General features: G+C 42.8%; 1 long non-coding RNA gene across 1 annotated transcript in view; it reads right to left on the bottom strand.

Annotated features, from left to right (window-relative positions):
* Positions 1-2,574: 2,574 nt before the first annotated feature.
* Positions 2,575-24,537, bottom strand: part of LOC140730604 (uncharacterized) — a 29,941-nt gene continuing 7,978 nt past the window's right edge. Inside the window, exons 3-4 of the long non-coding RNA XR_012099640.1 lie at positions 13,582-13,719; positions 2,575-3,139 (exon numbers count right to left, since the gene is read on the bottom strand). This is a non-coding gene — a long non-coding RNA (uncharacterized lncRNA). The remainder of the gene's footprint in view (positions 3,140-13,581; positions 13,720-24,537) is intronic.

Here is a 24,537-nt window from a genome sequence, read left to right as displayed (position 1 = left end):
ACAATATGCAATCTGAAATTCTTGTTCTTTGCAGACATCCAGAAAAACAGAAGAGTGCCCCAATGAATGAGTGTAAAAACACTTAATAAAAATGTTAGAACCCCAAAGCTCCCTTACCTTCCTTGCCATAGGCAAACAGCAACAAAGGAATGACCCTCCCCCCCATTTACTTCAGCAAAAAATGCATCAGCACCCTTCACCCACCAAACAAGCAATAGCAAAGCCCACAAGGAAGACCATGTTCTGCAGTACAACAAAAACTAATCATTCACCCAGCAATTTGACATGCCACAGTGTCTCTCTCTCTGTCTCTCTCCCCCTCTGTCTCTCTCCCCCTCTCCCTCTCCCTTCCTCCCCCCAATAAAGGGACAGAGATGTGTCACCCTTTCACAGCAAGAGGGGAGACCAACAAAGACCAACAACTCACTGATTTGCAGTGTTAAAGTCTGGTGAATCTCTTTTTCTGAGATCTCCAACTCGAGAATCAGCAATAAGCTCTCCTCCACGAGCAACAGCGCATGTGATTCGCCCAGTGCAGAACCCCCGACAGCTGATCTGCTGTTCCCAATGTTCCATTTTCTCCCACCACGCTTCAGTCAGCAACACCGGCTTAGAATTGGCTTATCCACAGGGCCGCAAGGCCTCCGAACCCCAAAGGCACACTTGTCTTCTAGGTCACGTCCTTGGGATATCAGGAAGCTGCCACTCAGTGAGCCCTGGGAACAGGTCCCACTGCCGTAGAGAACCAACATGTGAATGTAACTCTAGGTCAGGGTCTTTGACACGAGCCCATCCACCTTGAAAAAGAAAAAGGAAGACAATAAAGGCAGAAATTAAGCTGTTTCCACAGATGAGCTCCAAGAAATTCCTGTCGAGCACCATTGTGGGTCCGTCCAGTCTAGAGTGATTCTAGAAATCTGATAAATTTGCAGTGTAAATTTGAGAGTCGTGTGGGTAGGGAAAGAGCAATCATGTACTGAACTCGCTTTGGATAGACAGGATTGTACCTTTTTCACGGTTTTCTTCATTAATATAAATAGCCATGGTGAATCAACATTAGCCCTCAAGGAGGAGAGAACTAACTGACATGATCATGACTTTCATGACTTTGACCAGGGCTACATCGCCACTGCTTTATACCAACACTAGTGTGCGGGAGTACCGAGACTGGGGTTCAACCCGAAATCGTTGAACAAAAACTCCCTGGAAACAGCAATCTGTTGCAGTTCAGTTCCAAAATTAGTCCAGGGCTCAGCATTTATCTCACTGGCCTGAACTTTGCTGGCAGTTAACTATGTAAAGAATAGCACTTGCCTATGCAGCCAACTACAGCTTTAGACACAAACGCCATAGTCCTGAAGCTGCAGCCAGGTGCCCATAGTATTTTACAGGACTGCACTTTAGTATTATCCTCCAGCGTAATCCAGCTTGGGAGCATGAAGTTGCAAAGACTATCCATGTCATAAGTGGACATGAGACGGGACCCAAATGCAGGACGCAGGCACTGAAGTACTAGGGGCAGGACGGGAACAGCCAAAAGATAGAACAAGATGTGGAGACCGTGGCGTGCGTGAGGAACATGACGTTCAAGGTGATCCTGGAGTTCAGAGTGGTCAAGAGGCTAGGCTAGAGGATGGCTTTTAGGGACTAGGAATGCTGGGAGAATAGCCCCCTGGGCAGACTGCAGAACTCCTGGGCAGGGCCCGCACCTCCCAGGCAGGACACAGGAGCCTGGGCAGGTCGTAGGGCACAACCAGTAGGAGGCGAGGGATCGGAAGGGGCAGAGTCCTCTGGGTGGGCCACAGAACTTCTGGGCAGGGCCTGGACCTCCCAGGCAGGACACAGGGGCCTGGGCAGGTCGTAGGGCACAACCAGTAGGAGGCGAGGGATCGGAAGGGGCAGAGTCCTCTGGGTGGGCCACAGAACTTCTGGGCAGGGCCTGGACCTCCCAGGCAGGACACAGGGGCCTGGGCAGGTCGTAGGGCACAACCAGTAGGAGGCAAGGGATCGGAAGGGGCAGAGTCCTCTGGGTGGGCCACAGAACTCCTGGGCAGGGCCTGGACCTCCCAGGCAGGACACAGGGGCCTGGGCAGGTCGTAGGGCACAACCAGTAGGAGGCGAGGGATCGGAAGGGGCAGAGTCCTCTGGGTGGGCCACAGAACTTCTGGGCAGGGCCTGGACCTCCCAGGCAGGACACAGGGGCCTGGGCAGGTCGTAGGGCACAACCAGTAGGAGGCAAGGGATCGGAAGGGGCAGAGTCCTCTGGGTGGGCCACAGAACTCCTGGGCAGGGCCTGGACCTCCCAGGCAGGACACAGGGGCCTGGGCAGGTCGCGGGGCACAACCAGTAGGAGGCGAGGGATCGGAAGGGGCAGAGTCCCCCACCAGGCAATGGCAGTCCGGCCTGGCTTACCCGACAGAGGCAAGGGATAGGAGGGGAGCTCTGTCCAGGGTGACTTCCAGACTCACTAGCAGAACTCATCTCTAACTGTGGGTATTCCAAGCCAGGATGACCCCCCCCCCCAACTATACTCAGTCCCAGAGTCCCTTATATACACTGCCAACCGATTCCATCAGGTGCGCCTTCTTGAGCCCAAACAAGCCAAGATGATCCTCAGGTGTGACTATTTGAGTTCAATGCAAAACGAGGGACGGTCAAAGGACCCGAACTCTGGAGTCCGCAGACCGGGTCATGAACTGGGACGCGGACTTCGGACCTGACCATAACAATCCAGGACCTACACTGAGCAATCCGCTCCAATCCACATAGGAACTTCAGTTCCACTGGTTTCAATGGCAGGTGATCAAGTTCATGTGTGCTTATTTAGTTCATTTAATTCATTCAAATATTCCCAAGCACTTTGGTCATTTCACTTTGTTTACATAGCTTTTAGATATTTCAGAATGTCTGATGGCACGATTTGCGCGTAACAGTTTTGGAAAATCTGGATTGCGGTGGCTTAGGTGGGCGTCAACATTATTTCCGGCTGTTTCACGAGCAGGACTCATTGGCCGGCTGGTGGCGCAGTGACATCAGCGCCAGACTCTGGAACGGAGGTTCCCGGGTTCGAATCCAGTCGGGCTGTTCCCGAGTACGCTTTCCATCCGTGCTCGGTTGAGTGTTGAGCTGACAACTCGGCCTGGTAAAATAAAGGAAAATACTGCGAAATGTCTATGTGAGGAGTGGCGCGCCACACAGTCTTTCGTTCCGCGCCTTGTAAGGCGTGAAAATGCCCGACGCTGGCCTCTCAGGCCTGAGTCAACATTATCATCATCATCACCCAGACAACCTTGCCCCTTTTAAAATGTCAGGATATGTACATGGAGGCCCCTAAAGGCACAAAGGGCATCCTTGCATGGGACCAGACAGCCCCAAGAGTGCACGTTGACGTCATCAGAACCACAAGAGGGAAGTTAACCATTACTGGACTGCAGAGTTCTTAAGAAAATGAGGCTGAAGCTAAAACAAGTGCACAATGTGCAGTGAGTAAACCCAGTGCTCCTTAGAATGACTTCATACTTACCTTAACAGATCCACAGGAATGCAACTAATCAGGGTTAATTGCCATGCTTTAAAGTCAAGGTGATCAATCTCGACCTTGTACAGTAGGGTAAAATGAAAGCTAACAAGCCAGCAGCCCATTTCACATTTCTCCCAATTTTCGTTGCCATTGATTTCCAGTGTATGCATTAGAGTCTGTTGTAAGACGCTCTACTTCAAAGCATTTTCTGGTTTACTTAATAAGGAAAATCAAATAGTATAGATCCTTCAGCCTGTTATAAAACCTGTCAGAGGTTGGAACCACTTACTATTCTGTTTAGCTCATTTTCTGCATGAGTTAGATTAAAGTCACACGAGTGTACAGAATATATTTTCATTAGTAATCTGCTGCCTTCTGTGTGAGGTTAAAAGAAAACAACTCATTGCCCTAAATAAGTAATGTGGAAAATCAAATCCCTGCTCATTTTGAAGCCAGAATAGGAATTGCCAGAGGAATTTGATAAGAACTTACTCACATAATGAAGCCACATGTTAAGAGTCATCTGTCAAACCACTGTACCACTTCAAGCAGTACTTAATAAAACGGTACCGATGTCCCCAGCTGGGGTCAGACCATTCATTGTCTTTAGCCTGACCTGCATTTCCTCTGACTACGGGCGCCAGCACACTGCAGCAAACCAAGGTGACATTGCAAGTCTCAGGGCAATTTAACTCAAGAGGTCGCCCCCCCTTCCCAGCATAACTCCCACCATTGGCATATGTCATAATGTCATCGCACTCACTTCCCATCACCGAGATCATTAAGTCTAAATGAGCCTCGCTATGAGTTCCGCTGCGCTCTCTCCCTTGAGCGCATGACATATTTCCCATTCAGCTTCCATTGCCCCTGGTTCTACTGGAAGCAGCTGCATTCTTCAACTCTCACAAATTAAACCATGTAACGCTGGCTTTACTCTTTCCTTTCTATTATTTGAAAGAACGATGGCTATGGTCTTCACTGCTACACACTAGTTTAAATGGCAAGTCGAATGGGCAGCCCATCAGCCAGGAACTTCATACCACAAGCAATTACATCCTATCGTATGACGGTAAGCTACTTGAAATTAAGATTTACGTAAGTGCCTTCCACAACATCAAGGCATCTCAAAGCTTTTATAGCCAACAAAGCCTTTCTTTCTTAAGTTTATTCACTCTGCAATGTAGGAAAGGCACCAAATGACCTATACACAGCAAGCTCCCACATCACCAAATGATAATGACCTGTGTTTTGGTGATATTGCCTATTAGTTAGTTATGTCCATACGTCCTCATCCACCCCCCCCCCCCAATGTTGTAACATGAACAAAGTCACCAGACTGGCACTGAACCTAGTGGATACAGAAGTGTGTTGTTCAACAGAATGAGACACTCTCTGGAGGAAGAGGCCTTCCGACCCAAAATTACGTGACATTTTATGTGCTAAAGATCAAAGGTAGAGGCAGGACAATTCTATAGTTACAATACTTCCTTTGAATTACATAAAATTTTCACATCTCCTTCTTCACACCCACACTCCAGACACCCAAAGTGAATGTTAATCAGCATAGTCTAGTTTTCACTCAACTGGTGTCCACAGCTCCAAGAAACTATTGTCCAGAGCTGCACTTTAAATTTAATCTACTATCCACGTTCAGGTGTTCAGGTCTAAAGATTGGTTGCTGAAATTAATATTTGTTCTCTACCCTAGCTCCGGAATACGCCATAACACACAGCAAGCTCCCACATCACCATGGTGTTTTGGTGGTATTGACCATTAGTTAGTTAAGTCCATCACCCCCACCACAACATAGGCCACCAACAGCAACTCACCAGAGTCCTCTGTCCTGGGACACGCTTTCAAGTTGTCCCCAGGAGTAGTCCATCTTCTTGGTGTTAGCTTCAAGGTCATGTCACCAGGTGCTCTTTGGTTGGCCTCTCTTCTACTTTCCCTGGGGATTCCATGTTAGCATTTACCTGGTGATGTTGAAACTTGCCTCTGCAGCATGTCTCCTATCCATCTTCATCTTATATTCCTTAATGCTTCTTCTGCTGGTAGCTGGTGTGTTCTCTGCCATAGGTCAGCGTTGCTGATGACATCCGGCCAGCAGATCCGGAAGATTTTTCTCAGACAGCTATTAATAAAGGTCTGCACTTTCCTGATGACAGTCTTTGTTGTCCTCCAGGTCTCTGCCCTGTACAGAAGAACTGACTTCACTCAAGGTGGAGTTGAACAGCCAGATGTTAGTGCGCTGTGACAGCTCTTTGGAGCACCAGATGTTCTTCAGTGGAGCAAGGCTGCTCTAGTTTTGCCGATCCTTCCCTTGACATCCACATCAGTGCCACCCTCCTGTCACTGACATTACCTGGGTAGGTGAAGGCATCTACCTGCACAAGTGGACTTCCCTCGAGAGTGACTGGGTCAACACAGTCTGAGTTGATCTTGAGGACTTTAGTTTTCCCTTGATGGATGCTAAGGCCAGCTTGCGCCGATTTGGTTGCCAGGTCTTGTGTTTTTTCCCTGCATCTTCTTGTAGGTATGGGACAGGAGAGCTACATCAGAGTCAGGTATGTGTTCTGGTATGTGTTGTGAAATTTAACTTAGCAGCAGCAGTACATGCAATACATGATAACATAGAAGGATAAATAAGTAAATCGATTCCGGTAAGTGTGTGTGTATATATAATAGTTAGATTTTAAATAGTGCAAAATAGAAATAATGTATTTTTTAAAATGAGGTTGTGATCATGGGTTTAATGTCCATTTAGGAAATTGTATGGCAGAGGGGAAGAAGTTGTTCCTGAATCACTGAGTGTGATCATCAGTAAATAATCAGCAAGGAGCTGATTATCGACTTCAAGAGTAGGAAACTGGGGGTCCATGAGCCAGTCCTCATTGGGGGATCAGAGGTGGAGAGGGTCAGCAATTTTATATTCCTCGGTGTTATCATTTCACAGGATCTGTCCTGGGGTCCAGCACGTAAATGCCATTACACAGAAAGCACGGCAATGCCTCTACTTTCTTAAAAGTTTATGTAGGTTCCAATGCTAAATATAATAATAAAACCCTTCCGACCATTGAGCACATCTACAGAGGGCTGTCACAGGAAAGCTACAGCCATCAAGAACCTCTGCCACCCAGGCCATGTTCTCACACATGGCCTCAGGACCCACTCTGCCTGGTTCAGGAACAGTTATTACCCTCAGCCATCAGGTTCTTGAACCAGAGGGAATAACTTCACTCACCCCATTACTGAACTGTTCCCACAACCAATGGACTCACTTTCAAAGACTCTTCATCTCATGTTCTCGGTATTTGTTGCTAATTTATTTATTTATTGTTAGTAGTAGTTGTATTTTTTTTTGTATTTGCACAGTTTCTTGTCTTTTGTATATTGGTTGTTTATCCATCCTGTTAGGTGTTGCCTTTCGTTGATTCTATTTTGTTTCCTGTATTTACTGTGAATGCCCACAAGAAAGTGAATGTCAGGATTTTATGTATATGGTAACCTATCTGTATTTTGATAACGAATTTACTTCGAACATTAAAGTCCAGGTTGTCCAGCTGTTTGCAAAGAGTCCATTGGATTCTCCTCCTTTTCTGTGCTGTCTTTATGATCCAGTCTATGACCAGCAGGAACAGGATAGGCACCCTTGTCCTCACCTGGTGAGATGTGTGCCATGGTTGATTCTCCAGGGCATTCTCTCCTATGATTTTTGATCTGTCTGACCATCTTGCTTGGAACTCCACATTGCTGCAGGATTCTCTACAGGGTCTCCCTGTCTACACTGCTGAAAACTTTTTCAAAATCAACGAAGTTGATGTACTGAGATGAATTCCACTCGACTAAGATGCGTAGTGTGGCTATTTGGTCAGTACATGATCTGTTTTTAGCTTAGTATTTACAGCATCCTTTATCCTCTCTCGTATCATCCTGTAGAATACTTTTCCTGGGACTGACAAGAGTGTGACATCTTCGTAGTTGGAGCAGTTGCGGAAGTCTCCCTTCTTTGGCCTCTTTCAAGTCTGTTGGTACTTACTCTTCTTCTGAAGGAGAGGGTACAGCATCTCTACTGTAGTGTCCAGGTCTCCCTTTCGAACTTCTTCATGAATGTCATCCGGACCAGCTACTTTACCATTCTTTAGCACCTTGATTCCTTTCCTCATCTCCTCTCTGGTAGGCTTGTCATAGTTTATGGTCATGTCAGTATTAGCTAGAAGGATGTCAGGAAGGTTTATAGGTGCTGTTCATCAGATCTTCAGATGTTCAACCTTCCAGTTCAGCTGCTTCTCTGTTCCCACTATGGCCTTTCCGTCTTTGTTCTTGTCTGGCCTCTCAGGTTTCCTGTACTTGTCAGACAGTTTCTTGGTGGTGTTGTACACATCTGTCATGTTGCCACACACCACTGCTTCTTCTGCCAGGCCATCTATGTAACTGTGCTTGTCTGCTGTAATGTTCCTAACCATCCTGTGAGCCTCAACATGCTCTTCCTGTGCTTTTGCCTTTCCCACTCTGGTCCTGCTGTTATTCATGACTGCTTTCTTCCGCCGCTTCACCTCAATCTTGTGTAACATTTTAGCTGCGACCCATTCTTTCTGCTGGTTCTTTTTGGCACCTAGTACCTCATAACGTCAAGACTGGCATCTCCTTATCCTTTCATTGTGTAGTTCCTCTTCCTCGTGCAGTTCTTGTAGCACTTGGAAATTGTTGCTGGGGACCAATTTGAATGTTTCTTGGGTCTGCATGTGTCTTAAAAGGTTGACTTTGTATCTTTGCCTCATTGATGCCCATTCCATCCAATTCTTCATTTTGAGTTTCAGCGTCGCAACCAAGAGATGGTGATCAGATGTGACTCCTGTTCCTTTCCTTTGACATCTTGAAGTGATCTGAATTTCTTGAATATACAAATGAGGTCTACTTGGTTCTTTTTTATGTGGTCAGCAGACACCCAGGTATTCTTGTCATTTCTTTTGTGGGGGCAGATGCTGCCTCCAATGACCATGTTACTCAATGTGCACTTGTCGGGAAAGCACTCTCCACTCTCGCTCATTGTACCAAGTCCGTGTGTTCCCATTACAGCTTTGTAGCCAGTGTTATCCGATTCTATCTTCGCATTGAAGTCTCCCATGAGAATGTTAATATCTCTCTCAGAGTACACTTCTAGGATATTCTGGAGTCTGTTGTAGAAATTGTCCTTGGTTTCTTCATCACTGTCATTAGTTGATGCATAATGCTATATGATGTTCATCTTCTTCTTTGTTCTAAAGGGTGCAGAGATGATGCAGGAACCATGGGCTTCCCATCCTGTCAATGGCTTCTGTGTTACTTTTGATGGCATGAATGCCACTCCTTGTGTGTGCGGGACATCATCTTCCTCATGCCCTGAACAAAGCAGTAGTTTCTCTGTCATCAGCCACCTCTGGCCAGACTGAGTCCATTTGTCTCACTGATGCCGAACAGGCTAAGATTGTTATTTTTCACTTGGACCACCACTTGTGTTGCCTTTCAACTTTCATACATAGGCTTCACATTTCATGCTCTAATAGTGGTGGTCCTGGCTGATAGAAGATCGATTGGCTTTGTGGCTTTCACGGTCTTGCAGCTTTCACCACACAACTTCATACATCTTCTAGGCAAAGATCCTACCTCTCCCAGGGATGAGGTCTTTGGAGCTCCTGTTAGCATTTCTGTGGCTCTGGATTTTTATGAGATGGCCTTCCTAGCCTAATGCCCACCCTTCTCCTTTGGCAGCCAGGCTTAGGACAATCTGTGGGGGAGGTTTTGGTGATAATAATTGAGGGATAAATTTTTTACATTACGCGACATATAATCTCCAAATGCACCACTATGCTCAAATCTATTTGAAAACAAGAATCTGATTTCAACCTGAAAATGCTTGTGACACCTAAAATTAATATCCAAAAGTCAGCACTTAGGACAGTGCCTCAGGACATCCACCAATGCAAAAAACCATGTTGACCTAGCTCATTTTGTTCAAGTCTCTGTTATGGCTGATACCTGCAGCCTTTCTACTATTCACAAGCTACAGATTATCACAATATTTCATTTTATCACCACCCCATTCAATTGAAACTGTGATCAAATGGTGAAGCTACAGAAAGAGCCAACACTGAAATAATTACACCACTCACAGTTACGTGAACTTGCCATCACAGAAAATCAGAGGCATTTCCCAAACTCACTGATTTCATCCCTTTCATCTGTTCTCCTTTCACCTTGGCCTGGCTCCAGACATTGGTAACCAAAGCATGCAACTGTTGTATTACACAATGTCATATCTGCCCACATCAAAATTTGTACTAAACCTCCTTTAAGCACTGCCCCTATAACTACCAGCCATTTGGGAATACATTTTCTATCTCCATAATCCAATAATATTCCTGTGAAGGACTCAGGGGAGTTTTATGGTATCATTAGTGCTATTTAAGCACATAGTGTTGTGAGTGCTGTGCTATAATGGCTAAGTTACTGGAATTAAATGAGGCCTAAGCTATTTTTTGAGGTCATGGGTTCAAATTCGACGTAAGCAGAGTGAGATTTCAAACTCTAGCAATTGTGAAACTTAAAATGCTATAAGAAACCAAGCTGTTCTCCCAAGGGAGGGAAGTATGTCTTGGCAGTGATGTCCACATCCTGCGAATAAATCAATAAAAATGCTTATCAAACAAAAAACAGATTATCTGGTCAATGCCAGCTTTTCTGTAGAAACTGGTTGATGTACTTCCAATTGGATATAATTCATCAAATGTGCAGTTCGGGTGGTTGATGGTTAGGCTGAGTTGTTCTCTGACCTTGGCAATTTACTTGCAAACATTTTATCACCATACGAGAAGACATCGTCGGTGTGCTGTCAAATGTGGTGTGTTCTCCAAATGTTTGGCCTTTCTGTAATTGGCAATCAACTGATTGCTCATCATTTCGAAAACTCATTTGTGATAAGGGGAATGTCATTGCTCATTGGTTGCACGGCGAACTTCGTGCATTGTGGTCTGGAATTTTGCCTGCATTGGCTCGTAAATAGGATTGAGGTCCTGGGTTTTATGTCAATGGCTGTAAAGTATTCTGTGGTGTCCTGGAAGTAAAGTTCTTCCTCGTTATTCTGTTCCTACTCTGCGGCAGATCCTTCACTATAATATGTTTTACAACTTTACCGCATGTAACATAACAAAATACGTGTTCCTTTTGTGGTTCAGGCCTCTACTAGGTTGCATTTACATACAGTGTGGAAGTGTCTTTGTCACAGAGCTCATGATTTTACTTACTGAGATGAAAGTGAGGATGACAGCAGTAATGGCAAGAGTTTCCTTAAAACTGCTTCTGCATTTCCTTATTTCCTTACAAACTATTTACCACAAGTCTATGCCAGATCATAAAGCAATTCCGTTCCCCCAACAATTCTTCTTTGGTTTTCTTGTCTACTCTGGTTTCAAACTTTTGTATTCAGCACTTCATAGGATATCCAGCAGGGGGCTCTAGTGGTCAAGTTTGCGATGATCACTAAACCACAGGTAAAACTTGAATTGTTTAATTTTGATTAATAATAAGTAGTTGAAAAATAAACCCTGAGAACATGCTTATATCTTTATATGCTTATATATGCTTTTCATTTTACATGGATCAAACACATTGTTTGCAATATATGTTATACTGTCAACCATTCATTTTGTTTTAAGAATGCTCCCTTCAAAATGTTGATCTTCCGCAGAGGCTGAAGAAGAGTACCCTGATCAGTGAAGTGATTGGACAAATCAGCGACGGACAGGTAAAGGAAAGCCCAAAATAATATATAGACCCTCGCCAGGTTATGGACACCCTATACCTACACACAAGCATCAGGATGGACTTGCAGGCTGCTGTGGGACTGCAGGAATCTTTTGCCAGGTGGGAATGAGGTACTTCCACATGCCTTCTCGTCTCACCTCCACATGCCCGCCCCAGATAATTGGGGTCTGGGTCGATCTGAGCAGCACTGGGATCGGTAAGCAGGCTCACTCGCTCACTGTCTGAGTCAGTGAGGCTGCCAGGAGGCCAATCTTCATGCGCCTGCTTACTGTCCCATCACAGATGCTTCAGTTCAATTCTGACTCATGAACAATTGAAGTTACAACCAGTTCTCAGGAAGGGAATCTGGTCATAACCCGGGGACTGCCTGTAAGTTTGGATTACATTCAACAGTTTTGAATTCATATTTATTGTCATTATAAATATAGTGCAATTTAACATAGGAACCAAAAGTTTGTGTTTTCTTTAAGACTTATTTTTAATAACTGTGAAAATCTCCCTGAACGGAATCAACAATACATTGTGGCCCTTATCATTTTATTGCATTAGATCATTCATTTCAAATTAATTCAATTACTCCAAAAACCTGCACCATTACAGCCACGACATCACAATGTCAGAGACGCAGACCTCGGGTGCTGGCTGCTCAAGGTTTGCCAGATCAACCTTTGATGACTCTGTGGATTTCCTCCAGCACACCATGAGCATGCTGGTTGGTAGGTTCATTGGTCACTGTAAATTGCCCCCTTGCAAGTGGGTGTGTGGAAGACTCTGGGGTGGAGGGGAATGTAGAAATAAAAAAAATGGGGCTAATACTGTACTTGTTTAAAGGGATAGTCGTGATCAATGGGCTGAAGGGCATGTTTCAGTGTTGAATCTATCAATCTGTATCTCTAATTTAAATGTGACAAAGTAAAATATTTTCACATTGTGAATTACCTGCCTTTGGCTCCAAGATTAAAAAACGTGAATCCTAAACTATTTTAACTCCGAGCCATGGTCCCACCTAAACACAGTATGGGTTTCTTAAGGTACAAGTGCATGCTCAGGAGGGGGAAACCAGAGGTTCATGAACCAGTAATCAGAGGTGGAGAGGGTCAGCAGCTTTAAATTCCTGGGTGACACCATTTCAGAGGACCTGTCCTGGACCCATGGTATAAATGTATTGCAAAGAAAGGACAACAGAATCTCTACTTCTTCAGGAGTTTGCAGAGGTTCGGCATGTCATCAAAACCCTTGGCAAACTTCTGTAGAGGTGCGGTGGAAAGTGTCCTGATTGGCTGCATTACGGCCTGGGACGCGAACACCAGTGCCGTTGAGCAGAAATTCCTACAAAAGGTAGTGGATTCAGCCCAGTACATCATGGGAAAACTCCCCCCACTGAGCATATCTATCATCCATAAAAACATTACCATAGAAAATCAGCATCTATCGTCAAAGATCGTCACCACCCAGGCCATGCTCTTTTCTCACTGCTGCCATCAGGTAGAAGGTACAGGTGCCTCAGGTCTCGCACCACCAGGTTCAAGAACAGTTACTACCCCTCAACCATCAGGATCTTGAACAAAAAGGGGATAACTACACTCATTCTGCTTCTGGTGTAACCACAACTGATGGTCTCACTTTAAGGGCTCTTACCTTGTTATTTCATGCTGGTTATTTATTGCTATTTATTTATATTTGCATTTGCACAGTTTGTTGTCCATTGATCCTGCTTACAGTTACTGTTTGATAGATTTGCTGAGTGTGGCCGCAGAAAAAGAATCTCAGGGTTGTATGTGGTGAAATGGAAATACTCTGGTAAGAAATTTTACTTTGGACTTTGAACTTCGAATGCTTGCCAACACTGGTTGAAGATATTCCTGGAGGTAGGATCATGTGACCACCTGCCTCAAACTGCCCCATCCAACACTCCTGTTGTCCGTTTTCAGAAATGTCTGTATTTATTTCACAGTTCTAATAGGAAGTCATTGACCCGAGGCGTTAATTCTATTTCTCCCTTCGCAGTGCTGGCCAAGGTTTCTGACTGTCTTGAGCATTTTCAATTTTTACTTCAGAATTCCATCTATGTGATTTTGACTCTCTGATTAGATACTCATGGCTTTGTTGACCATTTCTCTGCTGTAAGTGAACATGTTTAAAATACATATGAAGTCAACAGTATAATATCTCTTATCTGGTTTATTATTGCCTATAACAGTGCCATAATTAAAGCATGTGTGCCTCCAGAGAAAAGAGAATGATTACACAGTTCAACTTACCATCTAAAGGATTGAGTTCCAACCTCAATTTCCATCCAAGTCAAAAGAATCTCAGGATAATCAATACCTCGGATCACCAACCATGCCATTTTTTGTTAGACTTACTGTTGATTCCTTCATAGTGCAGGTTTAAAATAACTGCAAATGTAAGCACAAAATATGATCTTTGATGGTCTTGTGTAAATGTTTAACTCATTTATCCAAGTGAGTTCAATATTCAAGAATGTACACAAAGAAATACAGTTGAAACATCAAAATCTCTTACTATCTTTCTGTTCGGTTAGTCCTGACGAAGGGTCTCGGCCCGAAACGTCAACAGCGCTTCTCCCTATAGATGCCTGCTATGTTCCACCAGCATTTTGTGTGTTGTTGTTTGAATTTCCAGCATCTGCAGATTTCCTCGTGTTTGCACAGTTGAAACATGTTCATTTTGCCATGTACTCAACACAAGCAAAACTGGACCCTACAGTTATTACCCTGCAATCATCAGGTTCCCGAACTGGCAAGGATAACTTCACTCAGTACAACTCTGAACTACAGTAATTCCACAACCTACATTCAATTTCAAAGATTCTACAAATCATGTTCTCAGCATTATTTATTTCATATTATATAATTTGTCTTTATTTGTACATTGATTATTTATGTATATTTTTCATAAATTCTATCGTACTTCTTTAATTTCCTGTAAATGCCTGCAAGAAAATGAATGTATATGGTTATACAGACAAACTTTGATAATAGCTTTTACTTTGATTTTGACTTGGATATTAAACCCTATGCTATGAAATTAAATTCATTGATTTTTTTTAAAAAAAGGAACCTTTACCCCAAAATATATACCGGTAGTCAATTATAATTTTTGTTTATTAGATCGCACCATGCTGGATAAAGTGCACAAGGGGTTAAAAGTGGTTACTGGTAGCTCTTTTTGTAAGCTGGAAAACAAGCACAACCAGATTTACTGAGACGGATTCCTCAGGATAAGGATTTTGGAATGAGTGAATTATTTATGGCAATTATACTTAAATTGGGACTTCAATTTAAAATATTTAATTCAGATCAATAATTCAAGCCATTCAATTCAGATGTAAGAGGTCCATAGGCTGTCTGTTGTTCATGTTTGTTTGACAGACAACTTTTAGAAGCATAGAGTCATTAAGACAAACTGGTTCTTCAGCCCATCGAACTCAGGGCAACCATCAACCACCCCTTTTACACCAGTCCTACGCTTGAAAACCTTTGAACATTTTGCTGCTTCCAGTATGAAAAATGCAGTTTTCATATCCATTCTTCAGGAATTTTTTGACAGAATTCAAACCTATATTTTATTCCAGATTGGAAAGAGATGAGGGTCCTTTTGTTTTAAATATATAACTCTCCAAAAGCTGGTCTGGGAAGTATAAAATTCAAGAGGTCCCTGAGGAGAATAAGAAGTCAGATTGCATTTGTCTGATGATTTATAGAACTCATTAATATGAAGAAAAATGAATGTAGTGTTCATAAATTCCAGCTACACATCTGTGGAACATCCAGTGAGAGGCAGCAAAGGTGAAATAGACAGCAACGTAAAGGAACTAAGGAGGAAATCGGCTGGTAAGTAGAAGGAAGTGAGTTAGTGTTGTGAATAGTTCTTTGAGGGAAACAGCATGTCCTTCTGCAGAATTGGTAAAGTGCTAGAAAACACAGTGGGAGAGGCAGCTACTGTGATCGCCAGTATATTTTGGATGAATTGATCAGGGAGAGTACAAATGTAATGGGAAGAAAGAAATGGATGAATCACAATTGAAGTGGAAAACTTAAGTGGAAGGAACATTAGAAATGAAAGTGGTTGTGTGAAGGAACGAGAAATGGATTTAGTACAGAGGTATGAGTTTGATAGAGAAGGGTTTCAAAATGTGTTAATTTATTTATGGTCACAAATTTGTGGAAAATGAGTCTGTATTGTAGAGGACAATGGACCATCTATGGCCTTGGAAATAAAAGGACCAATCTGATGTGTTCCCACACCAATAAGATATAAATATTAAGAAATAAACAAGGACCAAAAGGTGGGGTGAGCTAAAATGGGTAAGTGAGTGAATTCATTATTAAAAACATATATACGTGAGTATGTATGTGTGTGTGTGTATATATATATATACATACATACATACATACACACACACACACACACACACATATATATATATATATACACACACACATATATATATATATATATATATATATAGAGAGAGAGAGAGAGAGAGAGATGTAAAACAATTCACAACCTGAATGAATGAGATTTTAAAACTTTAATTGTTGACTCTCTTGGCCAAGATCACTTGATTGACAATCATTAACAATTATCATGTTATTAAAATGCTGTTAGTCACATGGATTACTTTTCCTGTGACAAATTTCATCAGTAATTATTATTGCAACAGGTAGAGTATAATCAGAACGAGGTTCAGATGTTGTTTTTACGAAGCATATAGTATGAATTGGTGAACGACTTCTATTGGTTTATAATCCACAAGGCACGTCTTTTCTGTTGTAAGTTGTTACTTTCTGTTGCGCATTAAGGATTTATTGTTCAGCTATGCTGTACTTTGAGCATTGTATTTGTGAACCAATTCCAGAGGGAGTAAAGTGCTTCTATAAACTGGGACAGGCCAGGCAAAGGTGATATCTGAATAACTGCTGCAGCAACAAAGTAGAACTGATTGTTGGTGTTAAATTAATCTCCTGAGTCTAATTATGCATCCACCGTGGCACTGGGAACTTTGGCAACAAAACAACAAAAGAGCAGTCATTAATATTTGCCAGCGCAAAAAGCTCTCTTATTAATGGGTCACACTCTTCTAACTGGGATGTGGAAGGGAGCAACAGTAATAAATAATTCACAGACAGACCATAATACTGCAAAATATAAGGTTATCTATTTTGATCGGTGAAATATTTTAAACGTTAGGAAACTAGAAAATGCTGTGTAGAAGAAAATGGTGATGTATGAAATTCGGAAAGTTAATATTCAACTAAAACGAAGACAAATGATGTGTTGCCCTTTTCTGCATGGGGATTATATTCTAAGGGAAAAGAAGTCTTGAAGGTAATAGGTCTCAATGAGAGCATCTGGAGCACTTCCGTGTGATTTTATTCCCCACACCGAAAGAAAGATATCTCTATCTTAAAACTAGTGCAATGTAGGTTCAATAGATTGACTTATACGATCAGGGAGCTGCCCAAGAGTTGAAAATAAGTACAAGGGATGATTGATAAGTTTGTGGCCTAAGGTAGAAGGAGATGAGTTATACAGCTCTCCTTACATGCACATGAAGGTCAACTCTTTGAGTGATTATGCAGAAAGTTTGAAGTTAATAACTCATCTCCCTCTACCTTCGGCCATGAACCTATTAATTACCCCTGATGAGTTATTAACTTCAAACTTTCTGCATAATCACTCAAAGAGTTGAACTGCATGTGCATGTAACGAGAGCTGTATAACTCATCTCCTTCTACCTTAGGCCACACACTTATCAATCACCCATCTGTAGACACTTTCTGGAGGTCCAAGATCCGTATGCTCCACGACCGCTGGACTAAGTGTGTAAATGTAGGAGGGGACTATGTTGAAAAATAAATGTGCTCGGTTTTCTAAAATTGATTCCTTTTACCTTAGGCCACAAACTTATCAATCACCCCTCGTAAAACTGGCCAATCCAGAGATGATCTCATTGAGCGATTTCTGAGTGAGCTTTGACAGAGTAGAACTTGACAGGATATCTCCTTTGGCTTGAGAATCTAAAACTTAATCTTTGTTTTAAGAAAAGGGGCTAGCAATTTAGGATTGAAGTGAAAAGAATTTTTTTCCTTAGAGAATTATGAATCTCTGGAATTTTCCACTGTGGAAGATTGCTCTGTCCTTGAGTATAATCAGGAGTGATATCACAGCGGGCGTTTTGGATATTAAGGGATTTGGAGAATATGGGGTTCAAATAGGGAAGTGTGTCAGTGAAAGGATTATCCATGGCCTGATTGAATAACGAATAGCTTTTGTACTCTTGGTGTATTTCCTATGTTTTTATGTTAAATGTGAAGTGAGAAATGTACAACTCAAAATCCTGGTATTCACAAGCTGCAGAGCAAAACATAGAGGCAGGATCTATACATGGTAAGTTATCGGACCCAAGCGGACTACAGCCTAGCTAAAGGAAATGAACAGACTATAACACAACACTACAGGGGATGAGTATACACACTAGTTGTCCTTTAGAGAACTTAACTAAGGAGAATGAAAGGTCAATCTACAGAGGAAGGCTGATGCTAACAGGGATGCTTGGAGTATTCACCACACTGAGTGAAAAACTACATATGATGTGAGGAAGAATCCAAGTCTCACTTGGCTTTGCAAAGAGCCTGAAGGCAAGATATTCCAGCATGGAAATGTTACTCAGTTCCACGGCAACTCTTGTGGACCCATCCATGCTGGGTTTGCTGGTGTAAGTCCCAGCAACCAATGTAACGACCGGAGCACTTGAATAATTAGTTCACCACCATTCAACTTCAGCTCGTTTCAAACTCAGGAGACCTAAATCATGGCTCTGGCTTCCATTATTGCCAGGTGGTACAAGCTGAGGTGGCATGAAGAAACCAACTGGCTGCAAAGTCCAAAACCTTTATAGCTGTTCATCAGCTTAATAATGTTGTAAACTTTTGCATACAATGTTAGACTGGAATAGCTGGGAGATTTGTAAGTCTGAGAGGAAATTTATAAACTATTGTTCCACGGAAACCGGCCATTCAGCCCACAATGCTGATCCCTTCTACCTGCACAAGGTCCACGTCATTCTGCATATCCATGTGTCTATCTAACATCCTCTTAAACACCATTATTTGTATCTACTTCCATCACTACCTCTTATAGCCCATTCCAGGCACCCGCTGCTTCCTACATAAATAAAAAATTGCACTGCACAACACCTTTAAACATTCCCCCCTCGCCTTAAATGCACGTCCTCGGGGAAAAAAAAGATTCCGAATTCCTACTCTATCAATGCCTTTCATGAGCTTATGAACTTCTATCAGACCTTCCCTCAGTCTCTGGCACTCCGGAGAAACCAACCCAAGTTTGTACAACCTCTCCTTATAGCTCTTACCATCTAATCCAGGGTGTATCCTGGTGAACCTGTTATGTACTCTTTACATATCCTTTCTCCAATGGGGAACCAGAATTGTGCACAATACTCCAGCGTGGCCTAACCAAAGTTTAATACAGCTGCAACATTACCTCCTTGCTCATACACTCGATGCCCAGACCAATAAAGGCAAGCGTGTCTTATGCCTCCTTTACCATCTTAGCTGCTTGCATGGCCACTTCCAGTGAGCTACAAATCTGAATGCCAAAATTTGATTGAAGCTGTAAGGTCATGATTGATTTCGTTGTAAAAATTGGAGGAAAACTATTGATATCAGAGGATGGTTCAAGGTCCAAAGAATGCAAATTTAAGAATTTGGACCAAGGTATAAAGGAAATATGAGAGAAAACCTTCATACACTGAGAATAATTATGATTAAGGATGATGGAAACAGAATGAGCATTAAAGAGAGAGTGCCAATTTAATGATACAAGCATGAGGCTTCCATATTTTTTGAGTTGCATTTACTGAAGCAGTTATGGAGTGTTTTATTTTAAACATCTTTGGAGATCAATAAAGCTTCTCCTGCAACCTAAGCTTGAACATCTGAGATAATCAAATTCAGCTTGTGAATATTTTCACATAGGAATTAGTTCCCTCACTGTGGCATTTATAAATCCCCAACGTACTGGTGCTGTCAGTGCGACTGAGTAGCTGCTTCAGATAACACTCTGCTCAGCAGCAGTTCCCAGGCTGAACCTGTTGGGAGGAACAGTTAATGGTGACAGCACAGAATGTCAGGGGGACAGGCAAAAGTTCTGATTGATGCAGATGCTCATTTCCAGACACTGGAATGGCACAATGGTCACCTGCCAATCAAAATGTTTGGTTGCACATAGTGTCACAGTTTGCAGAATGACATTACAGCAACCTGGGTTCAATTCTGCCGTCTGTAAGGAGTTCATATATTCTCACTATGACTGCTTGGGTTTCCTCCCACTGGTTAGCAGATTAATTGGTCACACGGGTGCAGCTGGATGGTGAGGGCTCACTGGGCTGGAAAGAGTACAGTATCTCTAAATAATAAATATTCCCATCAAAGATCACGATAGAGAGAATGAGTATTAAAGCTTTCAGAAGACAATCAATCTTACACTCATTGTCACCAGCACACAGAGTAAAATCTGTGATTGATTATCAAGGTAGAAATGGTTGTAGCAAGGCTCCTGTTCAAACAACACATCAATGGACAGCTGTGAAGATTTCATCTCTGTTAGATGGCAACATTGAACAATGGTGTTCTTGCATCGCAATTTCCAAAAAAAAAAAGATTGGGTCATTAATGCATTACTGTTTGTGGGAGCATGCTGTGCTCAAATTGATCGTGATACTTCCTATTTTGCAGAAGTGACAACGCCTTGAAATGTATTTCACAGACTAGAAATTGCTTTGGGATATTATGAAAGAGATATGAAATATTCTACAAACATGTAAGCTTGTTCTTGTAATGCTAACTTGGTGAAGGTTCCACATGAACCTTGACCATCTACAGAAATGCACCCCACCAAAGAGTCAACCCATACAGAGAAGTTGGTGCAGACTGGCAAGTAGAAATATACTTAAAGAAAATAAGAAGTAATGGACTGTGAAGTAATAAATCAAAGATGTAAAACAAGAGCAGAGTTCAATTCCATAGCTCAGTGCTTGGGGTTATTCACAAACCAGGGATTTTTATGGAGTTAATTGAGGAGCAAATAAACTTCAGGTGTCTTGTCAAGAGGTGCTTCATTGTTCGATAACTGCAGAGCTCTGGATAACAGGGCTAAATGATGGGCTGTTACAATAAAACGTATAGCAATAAAGACTCCAATGTAAAAGATTGAATTACAATACTGAAATTAATAGGTAGTAGGTTGGAACATAACAATCCCAATGTGACAACTAAATTACAAAGTGAAACTATCCGTTGATAACAAAGGAACACATGCTGAAAATAGCAACTCTGTCAACTGCAACTATTTTTACAGCTGGTAGGAGGAACTCATTTTAATAGTCACTTCCCTCTATGTTGGTTTCTAATTATTATCATCCAGTCTTAAGTAAGAAATGCTTCCAAGGGAGTTCCATGCATAATTATTCTAATATGGTTGGCTTTATGATGCAAATGTATTGGGTTTGCTGATTTTGCAAAATGTGAATCTACTCCATTTGCAAAGCACACAGGGTCCATTTTGAGGCGTTTATGCACATAGGTTCTCCCACATTACCATCCAAAAATAGTGACCAAGCCCATAAGAGATGAAATTGACCAATGCTTAAGCAGAGGAATGTGCACTTTTGAATACTAAGAAAAGTAGGGGGACTGGATAGGAAGATGGAGCAGAGTAGAAGATGAGCCAGGATCTTAATGAATTGTGTAGTGTAGCTCAAGGGGATTGTTGCATGAATATAGGAACGTGAGTAGGCCTCTCAGCCCCTTCTGCCTGTCGTGCCATTCAAGGTGATCATGTGCCCCAGACATCACCTCCTTCTTTGTGCCAGTAACACATTGCCTTCAATTCCCCAATCTTTAGAAGATCTTGTTCCTTCCTGTATGAACACTCCCCATGATCTTGCATCCACCGAGGTAGAGAGTTCCAGAGATTTACCACTCTCTGCGAAGAAGATGCTTGTTATTCCTTAGACATTTTCCTACAATCAGCAGCTTGGAAAGTTTTTGCCACGTCCATCACTGGAAGTGTCAGCTGAAGGCAACAGGACATCTCAAGCCTGATCAAAAGTATATCACCTTATCCAATAATGTACTAGAATTGAAAGAAAAAGAACTGATTGAGAGTGATTTAGTCAGGTCCAGGAAAGAAAAAGAGGAAATAAATATTGTATCTAATGAAAAAATAACAGAAGAAAAATACCTAAAATATTGAATTTCAGCTACTTACCATGTGAGAAAACACTACTGTTTCAGTTGTTCCTTTCTGCGTTGGAGACTTTGCCCAGCATTTTAGAACCATATATTTCATCTCTACGAAGCTCCTTTTGCTGTTCACCACCGGCATTAAATTGACTTAACAAGTTCATTTGGATATTATAAATCTATTCAACACTCTGTTACGTACCCCGTAACTGGGTCACTTACCAGCAAAGATAGAGAGGTCCGTTGAAGTCTGATGGTACTATTTTTAAAAGTATTTATTGATAAAGGGGCACAAAAATAAGATTAATGCAAACATACAGATAATATACGTCGTCAATACTAAATCTAAAAGCGCGGGTATAATAATAATCAATACGAAATAGCTCTATCGTTTGTCTAGGGGATAATGTATTGTCCGATGGAAATATAACAGTCACTGTTAGTTCGTTCAAGCTGCAGCGTTTTGGGTTTAAGAGAGACGGTTTAAACTTGCCCGGGTCTTTTATGATGCCAGTCCGTTGAGTCAGGGGAGTTGGTTTCCCCGTTGTTAGCTAAAAGCCGTTTTCCGTGGTACCAGCCACCAGTTCCAGGCAACGGAACTGAACGCACGTGGCCTCCTTCAAATGGCTTCCCGCTATTACGGGATCGCTAGCGTTTCTTCTGGTGCGTCTGAAGGGCTGTTCCTACAGACTCTCTTTTATCCTGACTCGCAGGGTCGTAGATGTCAATCAGGATGGGGTGATGCAATCTCTTTCTCACCCAGCCCACTTTGCCTGAGGACGTTCACGTAGCATAGTATCGCAATCCACAAATGTGTCTCCAAGAAACAATGGCCATGTCCCATAGCTTTACATCGCCGGGGAACGAGGCATTCTGCACATCTCTCTCTCATTTCCTGGGTCCCCTGACCCAACCCAATAGTGATCTTGCAATTCTCACAAAGGAGGGGGCTGCAAGCATATCAACTCAAAACATTTGCAAGATTAGAGGTGGGACAACAAAATATTGCACAGATTTGTGATTCATGTGCACCTCTTCATTGCCGCTAGTTACTTGATGATTTATGTATTTTTCATATCAGCCTCATTAAACCTACGGTTACATTGGCAGCCAATTTGGAGAGTATTATTACCAATATGTTCAATGAATGATCAATTGGTCAATAAGGCATTGTAACCTGGTTGCAGACAGGCTACAAACCTAGCAATTATTTAGCCAGCTTCTCGTCTGTTGGAGCACTTGAACTACGCTTCTTGGAAGGTGTGTTTGTGTAGTGGTCGTCCATCATGTCCAATGATGACAGGAAACCTGTGCAGGAGAGTTTTTAAAGTGGAAAAGCCATTGCACTGGGCCATTTCCACTCTCTTGATCTCAGAAGCCCAGTTCCAGTGGTACGAACAAGCGTCACAAACTGGGATCTTCCTCGGTGACAGTGGATGGCCACGATGCCATCTGCGCCTTGCCATGCCCTTCGCTCTCCACAGAACGTTGCAGTACCACCTTCCTAGCCGTTGGATGTCACTGCAGATCTCATCCACCTAGTCTGCCGGAGTTGACTTTGCATGCTAGGACAGGCATGTTCCTGTCTCACCGGGGTATGAGGCCGCCAGCTACCCACACCTGGTTTAGGATGCCTTTCACAGCGGCGCACTGGGGTACAGCCGCTGTCACATGCAAACTGCTAATTGGAGGCACAGGTGAGATCTGTGTCCAGTGGGAATGAAAGGTGAATGAGCTGCCCCAGAAAGGGCATGACAAGCCCCTTCACCAGAGGTGCTTCCCCTCCCTGGACACCTCATACACCCCATGTCTCTGTATACTTCATAGGTAAATGCCTATTCCCAGTAGATCTGCAGACTGAAGAGCACAAGCAAGTTTTACTGACTTTTCCACTCCGTATACCATCTGTGGCCTAATCTCATCGAGCCCATCCAATCCACCATGGAGTGCCACCTACTCACCAGGGCTTTGCCTCAGGTACAAAAATCGCCTCACATCTGCATACTGGCATCCAAAATATGCAATTACATGTTAACCTGTACTCACCTCACCAGCTTCTCACTGCATCAGTCCTTCCAATTTTACAATTCTCAGCTTTATTTTAACTCCGGCCTCACGCATTTCCTTGATTTTAATCACACCATTAGTATACATTCCTTCAGCAGTATGGGTTTCAATCTCTCTACCTTGCTCCTTTAAGATGCCCTTTGAACCCTACCTCTTTCACAAGTTTGTTAACACATGCTTGCTACAGAACTTTGTGTGTTCAATGTCAAGTTACACTTAACTGTTGCTCTGTGAAGCTCCTTGAAGATGGAACAAAGGAAGTTTTCCATTTCTATAGCAATCTCTCACCACCTCAAACATCCTAAAACACATTACAGATCAATGAAGTACTATGGGGGTCCAGCCATTCTGCAACATAGGAAACCCTGGAATCAACTGGCAAATAACAAACCTCCCCTGCTCCCTAATACAAATGAAGACTAGCGCACCTTCAGAGTTCCAGGGTCTCTGCAGGGAACTGGTGTGTGGTGGGTGACGGAAGATGGAAAGCAGCGAGCCGGCTGCTGGCTGTGTGCCCAGAGACCCGAGTTCTTTGAGCACAGAGCTCGGAAGAAACGACGCCACAGACTTTTAACATTGTAAATCAGCGAGTTGCTTGTTATGTCTCCCCTCTCTCCGTGAAACAGGGACACCCCTTTTCCCCTTAATAGGGAGAGAGAGAGCCTGTAGTGTGTTCAATTTCTGGCTGAAGGAGTAGTCTTTGGGGTACTGTGTCTGTGTCTTTATTGATGGTTTGCTGCACGCTTGAGTGCTCGGTGGGGTGTGCAGATACAACTTCACTGGTGGAGGAGGAGGGGTCATTGCTTGCTGCTGCTTATGCATGGGAGGGGTCAGTTGGGGGGACTTTGGGGTTCT

This window comes from Hemitrygon akajei, chromosome 7, assembly GCF_048418815.1.
Source record: "Hemitrygon akajei chromosome 7, sHemAka1.3, whole genome shotgun sequence".
Taxonomy (NCBI): Eukaryota; Metazoa; Chordata; class Chondrichthyes; order Myliobatiformes; family Dasyatidae; genus Hemitrygon; species Hemitrygon akajei.
This window is presented reverse-complemented; position numbering and strand designations above follow the sequence as displayed.